Source organism: Gymnoscopelus braueri (assembly GCF_963280865.1).
Source record: "Gymnoscopelus braueri genome assembly, chromosome: 20".
In the NCBI taxonomy this organism is placed as follows: Eukaryota; Metazoa; Chordata; class Actinopteri; order Myctophiformes; family Myctophidae; genus Gymnoscopelus; species Gymnoscopelus braueri.
In genome coordinates, this window is record NC_137622.1 from 14,807,948 (window position 1) to 14,821,220 (window position 13,273).

Sequence of the window (13,273 nt, forward strand, 5' to 3'; positions counted from 1 at the left end):
AGTAGTATTATTATTATTATTATTATTATTATTATTATTATTATTAGTAGTATTAGTATTAGTATTAGTATAGTATAATAATAATACTAGTATTTATACATTAATCTGGTATTTTCAAATTCATTGTAGGATCAAATAAAGTGCCTGAAGCTGCAGAGCTGCTGCCTGAGAGGAGGGGACTGTGTGTGTGTGTGTGTGTGTGTGTGTGTGTGTGTGTGTGTGTGTGTGTGTGTGTGTGTGTGTGTGTGTGTGTGTGTGTGACTGTGTGTGACTGTGTGTGACTGTGTGTGTGTGTGTGTGTGTGTGTGTGTGTGTGTGTGTGTGTGTGTGTGTGTGTGTGTGTGTGTGTGTGTGTGTGTGTGTGTGTGTGTGTGTGTGTGTGTGTGTGTGTGTGTGTGTGTGTGTGTGTGTGTGTATGTGTGTGTGGAGAGAGAGAGCGAGAGAGCAATAGAGAGAGCGTCTCGTCGTCAGTGGCTTCCCTACAGAAACATCTAGTCGTCAGACTCAGAACAACCACCACACCTTCACTGCGTCTCCTCCGGTGGATCAGATCAGATCAGAGGGAATTCACTTTACAACGAGTCGCTGTCAAACATTCAACCTGCAGTAAATGAACGACATTTGCGTTCAGCCTGAAGAGTACGTTTCCTCGTTTTTAAACCCATTTATCCCGTGGGTCTTGGATCCGTCTGACGTGCGATTTGTTTCATTATTATTATAGTTATATGCGTTAATTGATTTGGGAATATCTGGATTAGAACTATTTCCACATTGACGTTGGATGCAGCAACTGGACTGAAGGATGGACTTGACAGTGTAGAGCTGGTGGTAAGTACACATGATCTATTCTACATCATCATGTGGGCATAATAATATATATTAACATTTCACTCACGCCCGCAGCATCTCCGCATGTGTGTGTGTACTGTCTATGTGAGTTTACCCGCGCGTGTGCGTGATGGGGAGAGAGAGAGTGAGAAAAGCCCCCCGTGGATCTGCGATATAATCAGTTGTGTGCATTTAGACATTTATTCATAGCGTAGCGACCCCGCAAAACATAGCGCCGTAACTTGCCCCTCCAAGGCAGCAAGTTCTCTTGGCGTTGCTTGTTACCTGCCCGGTCTACCGAGTTGAAGCCCGGGGTTCGATTCCAGCACGGTGCTTGAAAAGGTACGTCGGCGTCAGAACAGAGCGCACACTCTGCTGTGTGGTTCAAAGTTGACCAACACGGCTGATGGTATCAGGGCAACGACAGTGTGTCCTACCCGACTGAGATGAGCAGCATGTATACTCCGTAGTACCACGGTGTCGCGTGCCGACAGGCTCTGCTCTGAGAAGTCAGCCGCATCACTTTACTACGATGCAAAGCGTCATAAACTAGTCTGTATGCGGTGTGAGTCAGCGGCTGAGCTGCAAAGGGCGTGTATTAAAGTCCTATCTGTATTTATGTATGGAAATCTCTGCTCGTTCCTATCTGCGTGGAGCCACAATATCATTTTGGTCAATTTGTCACGACTAGAGCCACACACCATCCACAATGTCATGATGGAATTAAGCACACGCCAGGGAGGGAGGGAGGGTCCCGGGCCGGCTTAAAGCTGGAGGGTCTGCAGGTGACATTGTGGACAAGCAAGAATGAAAACGTCGTCCGTAGCCATGCAGCCAGCAGCCAGGGCTTTTTAATATCAGAAAGTGGAAGTACTGGCAGTCTGGCATGTGTATGCTTACTGCGTGGCCCTTGTTTTGGTTCACATGCTACGACGTGTTGTGCTTATCTATCAATCTCTATTTGTGTAATCATTAAATGTGCTAGCGCACGCGGATTTCCTCTAACACTACCCCCCCCCCCTCCCTCTACCAGAGAGAGAGAGAGAGAGAGAGAAATGTACACCACTGATATCACTTGTCAACCATTAATGTTTATTGTTAGTAGGAAATGGTGACTGGGTGTGGTTGTATCTTATTCCACTATAGCCTATCTACAGTGCTAAAATCGATCTGGTTTGACTTTTTGATTTGAACCATAACTGTACTGAACAACACAGTTTGATTGAATACTTTATTGACAGTTTGCAAATAGTAGCCTACAGAGGTATGATTTTACAATGATTGTTAAAAGGATAGGGGCTTTTTTCATTGTGGTCCTGTGATCGTTATTCTATTCCATACCTAGGGATTGGGAAGCAGTTTAACACCTCTATAGAGAGATGTTGCAGGCGTGCTGCATTGCTTTTCAACGCCAACGCACAAGGATTACTGTGGCAAATGTATCTAGCCCACGGCATATATACTGCAAGGTGCATGAAAGTAAGCGAGTATCTTTGAGAAACCAGTTAGGTGGGGAGATATTCTACACTGGGTTGCTGATATGTTACCACCACAGGCATCACTGTTCCCAACATTCCCACACCCAGCCTGCACCACCCTGCCCCCCAGGAGAACGGAGCATGGCAGTGGGGCTTCAGATTTCTCCCCCTCCTCTCTCAGCGTGGAGCTTCATTCTTCCTCTTTCCAATGCACACATCTGTCTTTCTCGGTCTCTCTCCACGATGTCACCCTGGGGAGTGTGTATTTATCCACTCTCACTCACCTTGACTGGCAGTGAGTTCTTCTGTGCCCAGGGGTGAAAACAAACACATTGTTGTAACAGACAGCATCATGCAGTAGAATCTTTTTGACTTCTCTGTGATGTCTGTCATGTCATCCACTGTATAGCTATATTCATGCCCCATCACCTTTGCCTCCCAGCAGTCCAAGCCCGACTTTGTGGCTACCTGGTTGTTGGATTTTCCCGTTCAGCAGAGTGAATCCACGCTGTGCCTCTAAACACTCAATGCCCACAGCTATAAAACGGTACTGAAGGGAAATGACAGCGTGGTCTAACAGCACGTTGTTGAGTCACTACGGCAGTGGTATGTCAACAGTAAGTCATACGCAGATACAGACGTAGTACACTCTGCATGTTCCCCTAATCCAGGCCAAGTCTGTGGAGAATAACAGGTGGACTGTTAATGAGGGCATCTAGTTAGACATGAGACGGCGAGGGGCTGGTTCCCGTAGTCGTTTCGCGTGCGTGTGTGTGTGCGTGTGCGTGTGCGTGTGTGTGTGCATGCTCAGGGTTTGTCTGGGGCGCCAGTGGGGCGGGGCCATATGGAGGTAAACACAGCGCCTGTTAAGTGTGGTAGCAACGACAGCTTTATCACCACCAGAAGGTTTATGGGTGTGTGTAATGGGGGAGGGGTGTGTGTGAGTGTGTGTGTGTGTGTGTGTGTGTGTGTGTGTTGTGTGTGTGTGTGTGTGTGTGTGTGTGTGTGTGTGTGTGTGTGTGTGTGTGTGTGTGACGAGAAACTAGAGGACTCATAGATCACACGCTGCTCTACTCTTATTGACCATCTACAGTACCGATCAAAACAGTCCAAACATGAGGTCACTCTCTAAGACATCACAGCCTGTTCGATTTTACACTGACTGGAGGAATTCCAGTGTTTACCTCTTGCACTGAAAAACTGCGATCATACTTTGCCTTCATGTCTAGCATGCACAGAACAGGCCCTGTAGACACATTGGAACAGAATGCATCCGTCACAGTGCCTCTTGTTCCTTTCATCGTGAAGCCTGGGGATTTTGGGTTGTGGAGTTTGTCCCGTTTTCTCTGAGCACACACAGCTACAACCACCTTGCAGGTTTAACCACTGAAAGCCCTATTCCAAACACTGTCAAGAATATCAGATGTAAAAGATCATGATGCGTCATGATGATGCAACCTTTGCAGATCTGCTATTCTTGAAAGTGTTTTGAAAACCGTTGCCTAATGTAATGACGTTGCCCAAAATAGGGACACCAGGTTGAAAGTGGCTAACATTTAACCCACTCAATCCGGGAACGCGTCTGTGTCATTTTAGATTTCTTTGGCTATTCAAAAATAGCGGATATACAAGCTCACAGCGTGGCACCAAGTGCTTGTAGATCTGCTATTTTCTTTGAAAGATCATGAACATTTTGTGCAAAATCTTTGAATATATATTTTTTAAAGCTAACATTTTGTCAAATATTTTGTTCAAAGATTTGCACACATTTTCACGATAAAAATAGAATAAAAAATAGATCTACAAGCTCCGAGAGTGCCGCGCTATGAGCTTGTATATCTGCTATTTTTGAATAGCCAAATGAATCTAAAATGACAGAGATGCGTCCCCGGATTGAATGGGTTAAGAGGGACAAAACATGGTACCTGACAGGCCTCTGGATGTGTTGGGGTGCACATGATGTACCTGACAGGCCTCTGGATGTGTTGGGGTGCACATGATGTACCTGACAGGCCTCTGGGTGTATAGGGGTGCACATGATGTACCTGACAGGCCTGGTTGGTGGTTGCGATGCAGCTGACACAGCCTGACAGGTCATATAGCATTAGCGGGAAGGGTTCACGTACGATCACTATTGTCCGTAACTTCCTCTCAAGAGACGAGAGGGGGGTTTGATCTAATAAAAGAGAGACGTGGGGGGGGGGGGGGGGTATCACAGTGGGGACTCAACAGGCATCTAATTACCTCCCAACACGAGCCTGGACTCCATGGCAACGCTCAGCCCACTCTGGTGCTGGCCTGGCGCTTATCTGGCTCCACATGGCCTGCATGTGGTCATATGGACGCTGGACGGATATTGATGTTCTGTCTATTTGGATTTCCTGGGTCAAAAACAACACTTGAGTTTTGTACAGTAAATAGTGTGAAAGGATCAATAACATATATATATATATAAATATAACAAGCCTAAGACAGTAATCTATGGGTGAATGGTGCAGCATCGTGTGTGTGTGTGTGTGTGTGTGTGTGTGTGTGTGTGTGTGTGTGTGTGTGTGTGTGTGTGTGTGTGTGTGTGTGTGTGTGTGTGTGTGTGTGTGTGTGTGTGTGTGTGTGTGTGTGTGTGTGTGTGTGTGTGTGTGTGTGTGTGTATGTATAATCATATCATAACTCATGAAGCGTGAGATCAAGCCATGCTATCCTTCCCGATTCTAATTAGTTACATCGACAGTGACACATGGCATTGTCTATGTCTATCTATGGGGGAGATAGATGCTATGATAGATCCATTAAAGTATGGCCGGTGACAGCCGTGATGAAATTAGTAATGCCTTGTTATTAGATTTGCATCAGTTGCCATCTCTCTTGGTTTATGAAGTTTACACAGTACGTGATAATTGAGACTAATGCAATCCTGTACGTTCTGACCACTGCAACTATTTGACCGTAGCCAGGTAGATGTACTGTAAGTACAATGCAAACCATTAGTGAGGAATCCTTCAGGATGCCTTTTAACCTCTCTGTTTTTGCTTCCTCCTCGCATCTCCTTTCATCCACGTTTTGAGATGATAATTTGTTCTAAGTGGCACTTCAAGCAGAATTATGTCTTGTTTGGGAAGGGAGCCAAATCACTCCTGTCCAGTTGAATTCAAAGGAGCGTTGCGTCACCACTCACCAGGTGGTTATACATTTGAATATTATGAATAATTCAGGGCGTACTTTTTTTTAAAGCAATATGACAGATTTAGGTCTCTTATAGCTGAGACATTTGCTGCGTAACCACTAAAAAACGCAGTCTGTGCTCCGCTGCAATTATCTCAAAGTAACATGATAGATGGTCCACTCCCACTATGCAGGAGTCTCATCTCATCCTTCTCATCTCCTTCTCTGAGAGATAATGGCACTCAACCTTAACTAGTGGCAAAAATAGATCTACAACCTCACATGGCACGATGCATTGTGAACTTGTAGATCAGCTATTTTCTGGGCAGGGGATTTAAAATGTTAATTTATTTATTTGTTCGAAAAAAATTTTTTTTGCTTTGCCTCAAGGCCACCATTTCATATAATGCTGACCTTGATTCCATCTAAATGTAAATGTTGGTGAGGTGATGACTTTAGGGAGCGAAGGTGTGTGACCTTGCGTACCCTGTTTTTATCGTCTGTGTCTGTCGTCCTCCGTCTGTTCAGGAAGTGAGAGGGCTCTGAGGACCTCGGAGGGGCTTGGTTTGGCTTCACAACCACTCATCCTTCTCAAACATGTGTGCGCAGTATGCACACATGCATCACATAAGGACACACACATGCACAAGAGCGCACATACTGTAAACACATGCACACTGTGTTTTTAAGGAATGAGGATAGCTGGCTGTGTGTTACTGTTTACACACACACACACACACACACACACACACACACACACACACACGCACGTCATACACACACACACACACACACACACACACACACACACACACACACACACACACAGACAGGCTGCAGGGCGTGTTCATGGCCTGGAATTCCTAACAAGGTTTACATTGAGATTGATGGAGGTGATGTGTGTGTGAAACAGGTGCCAGTATGTGTCTCTCCATGACCGTGTTCAGATGCCACAGAGGACTTTCAATAAAAGGATTTGCAGAGCGTGTCTCCATTGAGCCCTGCAGCATGATTCTCAACCTCTGTCAGAGAGAGAGTGAGAGAGAGACACAGACACAGAGAGAGAGAGGAATGGGTGGGGAGCTGGAATGTCTTGATGGTAACTCAACACTGTGTTTGGCTGCCGTGTGGGTGCAAGTGTGCATGCATGTGTTTTTTTCAAGGCACAATGAACTCATTTGTTTTCCCAATCCGACCCCACCCTCCCCACGCAGACCGCTCGCCGACAACAGTCCGGTGTTTTGGTTTTGTTTGAAGGCGTGAGCCTCTGTGTGACATCTGTGTGGTATTCTTCACTCACTCTCTGTTGGCGGTGGTGCGGTGGGCAGCAGCCTGGAAGTCTGCCCGAGGCCGGGGTTTGGCATCGCTTTGGGCACCAATAGAGCAGAGTCCTCTAGGGACTTGGGGGGGGGCGTTGAAGGCAGAGGTCCAAAGGGCCGGCGTCTTGTGCCAGCAGCTCCCACTGGGGGCAGTGGGCTGCTGCAGGGCCATCTGTATGGGCATCCAGACTGGCACATTGGGAAGGGCATGGAGAGGGAGGGTAAACAGGAATAGAGGGAAGAGAGAGGTGTTTACTTGTATTCTTTATTTTATTGTCAACATGGGGAGGAGAAAAACTCAAAGGCATTCAAATTTCAGTTAAACCGCTATCAGCCTTCAAGGAGCGTGGAGGATAATGTAGGACAGAGTGAAAACACACCAGAGCTCATCTCACTACGCTACGAAATTGGTGTCAGGACTAAAAATAAACAAATGCCAGGATTGTTTGGGAGCAGAATCTTGAAATAGACGAGGCATTGAAATGGAATTATGCTAATAGTGTGAAGAAAGCAATCTTAAATTAGAAGAGAAGTGTTAGTGTGTAAATTGGGTGGGAGTTGTTGCAGCATGTGTTGTTAGGATGGAGTCTGGTGAGGAGCAAAAAGAGCTAGGGGAGTTCAACTCCCAGACAAACTGTCTGAAAACTCACCTCCTCTGCAAACCTTGAGTCTTACTCATCACATCTCTCACCAGGAAAAAGGGTGCAAGCAGCTTTTGACCCGACCAACAATTTGTCACAGAATATCATCAACCATGATCTCTGAAAACAGGAAGTGACAATGAAAACAAAACAAATGGCTGCTGCAACACTTTGTTTGCTGACTTTGCTGTTAAGATGATGCTGTGCTTGTCTTAGAATAGAATTACATGACATATTAGGTTTCACTTTTGCGCTTTCTTGGCATCAGATATACTGTGTATGTGTGTAATATACCCTTTGACTAAAAAGCATATCCGGTCAAATGGATTTAGAAATAAGCCACTCGTGGACATTTTACATCAGTCCATTAGTGTTTCTGTCGATCTCAACTGTAGATTATTGGACTGTTCCATTATAAGGGGTCCAGTGCATCCATTCTTTCATCACTATATAATAAATTAGATAACAATATATATCACGATATTCGATATATTGCGATATCACGATATTCAATATATATTGCAAGAAATTTCACCAACGATATATCACGATATCTGAAAATATCGATATATTGCGATATCACGATATATTGCATGAAATTTCACCAACGATATATCACGATAGTCCTTGTATTCAATTCATAAACACATAAAATAGCAACAGTTCAAAATCATCATTACACAAATACAGAGTAGGATAAACAACGTATCAAAAACTTAAAAAAATAATAATATATATATATATATATTTTTTTTAATATCGATATTTTTTGGCAGTATATCGATTAGTTATCGTGGGAGAAAGTATCGCGATGTATCGCGATATCGATATATCGTCCCACCCCTAGTGTGTAGCAGAGTAGCTCCCCTGGCGAAAGGGTCACTCCCTCTTGGCCTAGCGGTAGATGTTTGGTTTTCCCAAGTGGTTCGATTCTCAGGTGTTACTCATGTAAGTGTGTGTGTGTGTGTGTGTGTGTGTGTGTTACCTCACATTGACCTGCTTTTGGCTTTGTGATGGCTGAGTAATGGACAGCAGTGTAAATGAATCACCGTGAACCAGCGTCAACCTCAACCTGCTTTGATAGTGGCTCTGAGGGCCTTTATTTAATGAAAGACCTTCTTAAAATCTATTTCTAGCTTGGAATCTGGGCCAAGGAGTGGTACATAATTAACAGGATGACCCCGGTGTTGCACTGGATGCAAACAAAGCCAGTACTGTGCTACCTTTGACCCCTTTTGACCCCTCAACTCTGACCTATAGGCTCTTTAACGGCAGAGGTCAGACAGGTCAGACTGTGGTTTGATTGGGTGTGAATGACACTCCTTCAGCTGTAACGCTGAATCTCTATACTCTATCGCTCAAGGATGTCACTTACCAAAAAGAACTGATCTACAAGCTAACAATGTGTTGCGATACATTTTTTGGCAAGCGACACCGTCGTACTACAGTAGTACGAAAGGAAATCTGTCTGCCGTGCTGAACACCCTGACCTGTGAGCCTCCCAGGTGACACAACACACAGTCAGCAGCTGTGTTTTGACCTCCTCCGCAACACACACACACACACACACACACACACACACGGACACACACACACACACACACACACACACGGACACACACGGACACACACACGCACGCACACACACACACACACACACACACACACACACACACACACACGGACACACACACACACGGACACACACGCATGCACGCACGCACGCACACACGCACGCACGCACACACACAGGTGTGAGTAATGCTGAGCTGAAGTAGGGGAACAGGTTTCACAGAGAGTAAGAAAATAGAGATGGAGGGTGGACGGGGAGAGTGGAAGAATAGATGAGTCTAAGGAAGCAGCTTGACACCTTTAAGCCTCTCAGCCATGAGAAGAATGCCTTTGTTTCAGCAACACAATGACGTGTGCACACAGCACACAGACACTCGCGCATATGCACACGACGACACACAAACGCGCACAGAGTCCAGGGTGCTGATAAAGTGGCGGGGCTCTCCAGACAGTGGCACTCTGTTAATACTGATAGGACAAAGCAGACAGCCCGATGACAGCGATAACACACACACACACACACACATGCACGCGAATCCATGCACACACGTGTGTACACACACACACACAAACACACACACACACACATACATTTGTTGCGAACGTGGAAGGAGGCGCGTGAAGCGCGCCTCCGCCCAAGTGGAGCTTACTATGAAACCGTGCTCGGGTTGTGTGTGTGTGGCTCTGTGTGTGGCTCTGTGTGCACTGCCTGTGTGCAGCTGCGCCCCCATGTGACTCACGCTCTCATTGGCTGCTGACAGATCTCAGAGTGGAGCTTACTATGAAACCAACCCGATCGCCCCCAAACACGGTGAAATAGCACGGATTGACAAACGGCAATTCCGTGCATAGATGACTAGGAACTCCGAAACTCCGTGCATAGGAGAACCATATCCCCCCCATTGACTTCAATACGAGGCGGAGGCAGTCACGTGACTTTCTCTCTACGCTCTCCCCATCACGGTGAAATAACACAGATTACAAGTCCGTAAATACACAACATAACAATTTAAAAAAGACAAAAAAAAAATAGGGCTGCGTTCGCTTCCCGCGTTCGCGTGTCTTACTTGTATTACTATACTTATAGATTACGAGGACCAGGAAAAACGTTCTCAAAATGTCAAAACCTTCTATAACTTCTTCTATATTTATGGGGAAATTTTTCCCTCACAAGTATAGTTATACAAGCACACACACACACACACACACACACACACACACACACACACACACACACACACACACACACACACACACACACACACACACAGAGAGAGTTGTCTAGAATAGATAGTGTTACTGTGGAGGTGGATCTCAGGTGGGGTTAGAGAACATGTCTTAGCTGCTTGTCTTACTTAGTGCTCCGTCCTGTGGTGTTGATGTGACATGATGAGCAGGCTAGGAGTACGGTGCGTCATGGATGGAGCCATGGAAAGGTGACGCACCGTGACTACTTCAGACTACTTCAGACTGGCAGTCTGTTCGCATTTAGTTCAGCACAAATTGTCGGCTGATGCGCACGTTGTTGTGCGCATGCCTTAGAGCTGGCAGCGCTGGTCTGCAAGATCCTGCCAGTGTTGCCAGGTCTGCTTATTATAAGCGACTTTGGGCTTGTTGTCCTGTAAAGCTCCTATATTAAATTATAGAAAAAATAAAGGCAATTGTGCATAAAATAGCAGTATAAAGGTGATTACATTGGATGGTGAGTATCTAATCCTAAAATTTAACATCACAGACATACATTTTGTTGAAGTGTTAACTGACTGACCTTTGGTCTGCAGCTGGAGACCATGAGGCATCGCCTGACAGAAATGCGGTGTTGTGAAGAAAGGATGACTCTGATTTATAGAGGAGAGGAGAGGAGAGGAGAGGATGGGAGAGGAGAAGAGTGGAGAATGGGAGAGGAGATGGGAGTGGAGGAGAGAAATAAGACAATGACAAAGCATAGAGATTTTCATTTATAGCAAGCTCACGTACCGCACACGCGCGCGCACACACACACACACACACACACACACACACACACACACACACACACACACACACACACACACACACACAGGCACACACAGGCACAGAGGCACAGACAGACACACTTACTCACAAGCACACAAGGTAGCAGAGGGCCTTCGAGTGTGTGTTTTTGGGCTAGTGTGTGTGCACGTGCATGTTTTATACTGTACTTGTGGTGTCTGTGTGTACAAACACTGCAGTGACTCATAGATGAACCTCACGGTCTCTCATCCACGCAGCTGAGCAGCCTTTGTCCTGCTGTCAGTGGTATCAGAGGAAGTGCTTACACCAGGGCTTTCCCTCCCTATCAGTCTGTGGATCTCCCCGGTCCGGTGGCGTGTCAGTGGTGGTGGCCCGCTGTCATCCATTCTAATGGCGGCTCACTCCAAGGACACACAGGGTTTCCCCTTCTGGAGCCAAAGAGGCAGACAGTAGCACAGCGAAGGGAGGGAATGAGCTTCAGTATTAGGCATTAGAGGTTAAAGCTGCAATCCCTAACTTTAATGTCCTTCTCCCCGGGATTCGAACCCAGGTCTACCACACGAGGGACCGAATTTCTACCACTCAGCTTGGCCAGGGGGAGATATTGTGCGCTATGAGCTTCAGGCAGTATTACTGGTCAACCATGTAGACATCCTACTGGGGTCTAAATGTCTCAATGGAAGAGTAGTAAGACCACCTCCAACCACTGTTAACATTGGTTAAAATAACGTTTTGTTCATTAAATTAAGTTCCGGATCACAGCTTTAAAGCATTTATTCAACTAGTGATTTTAACTCATAATACACTATGTTTAAAAGAGAGTGCTTCATAGAGCGATACTATGTTGATTAAATTTGGACTTTTTTTAAATGTGCAGAAACTGTGAAACAGAATATGTGAGAGAACCACCCAGATGTGTTATGAGCCTGTCAGTGTGCAGGAGCGCCCGTCTAGCAGTGCATGTGTTTTCACAGGCGAATAAACGCGCCACTACTTTGTCAGTGGTAAGGCAGATTGCTGTGTTTGAAAATATAGGTTGGTCGAGGTTCAGTAATTCCTAAGTAACTTGTCGGACATCGTCCTACTCAGGAACGATGCGAGTTTGAAATGCATGCCCCACCCAGTTATGCAATTCCCGCTGTAAATGCGTTGTCAACCGATTATTTTTCCATATTGATCAATTATTACTTATTATTTTATTACATTATTGATGATCGTTATAATCGGTTAAATCGATTAGTTTGATTAACTGTCGCACCACTACTGAGGAGTGCATGGTTAATAAATATCTCAGTCTATGTGTAACTTATAGAGGAGTACGTGGTTACATATCTCATTCTGTATTACGAGTCGAGTGCTACTGTAGAAGCACCATGATGCCCCCTTTGCACATCATATAACAGACGACGTGTGACTCTGAGGAGCTGTGTTTGAACTCACTGACAGAACACTACCAGTAACACTACCGTCTGCTACCCTTCCCCCAGGCTTGCAGTGTGTGTGTGTGTGTGTGTGTGTGTGTGTGTGTGTGTGTGTGTGTGGTGTACACGTGCGTGTACGTGTGCGCGCAACTTGAATGAGAGTGAACAAAGGAAAGCTGAGCCTCTCACACAGGAAACTGTAGACATGCGCTGCGGTCGAACAAGCCAACGCGTGCTTGACCCTTCACCCCGGGGATCCGTGACACCGGTCCGCCAGCGAGGTTGTTAAATCCGTGGGGGGAGGTGGGGGGTGCCGGAAGGACATGACAGGAATTAAACTCATACCAGTCCTGTGTTGCTTCAGAGCAGTGGCTGTGGATGATGGTAACCTTAGTTGATGTGAACAGTTAGAAAGTAGAAACAGATGGTTCATTTACTATTCTTTGTTTTAATGCAGATGTTCGGTTTTCAGTTTTCATTGTCTTTGAGTTTGAATTGATTGATTGATTGAAATTGTTATTAGGCAAAAAGAATGTAAAACATCACAGTTACATTTATAATACTTTTGTCTAAAAGGTCCGTCCAAAAAAGTCCTTGCGGACTTGTTTCCGTTGAGGTCCTTGGTTTCATAGACATATATAGTAGCAACCAAACAGTTCAATCACTGCCCCGAAGAGGTTTTGTATGTGGTAGGTTGAGGTTCATTTAAACCAACCGATTTAACACCTCACTTTGAAGTGTGTTGGACTTGGCTAACAGAGGGACACTCAGGGTGAATGGGTTCATTTCTTTTAACTCTCTTATCTGTTTCTGTCACCTGTTGCTGCCGTAGCGTGCTCTGAATGTGTGTGTCACTCCCT

General features: G+C 45.6%; 1 protein-coding gene across 6 annotated transcripts in view; it reads left to right on the forward strand.

Annotated features, from left to right (window-relative positions):
* Window positions 1-502: 502 nt before the first annotated feature.
* The window catches only part of LOC308076446 (ras-GEF domain-containing family member 1C-like), a 37,447-nt gene continuing 24,676 nt past the window's right edge, over window positions 503-13,273 (forward strand). For all 6 annotated transcript variants that reach the window (XM_080416719.1, XM_080416722.1, XM_080416721.1 and 3 more), the window contains exon 1: window positions 503-828. The gene's annotated coding sequence lies outside the window, so the exon portion shown is untranslated. The remainder of the gene's footprint in view (window positions 829-13,273) is intronic.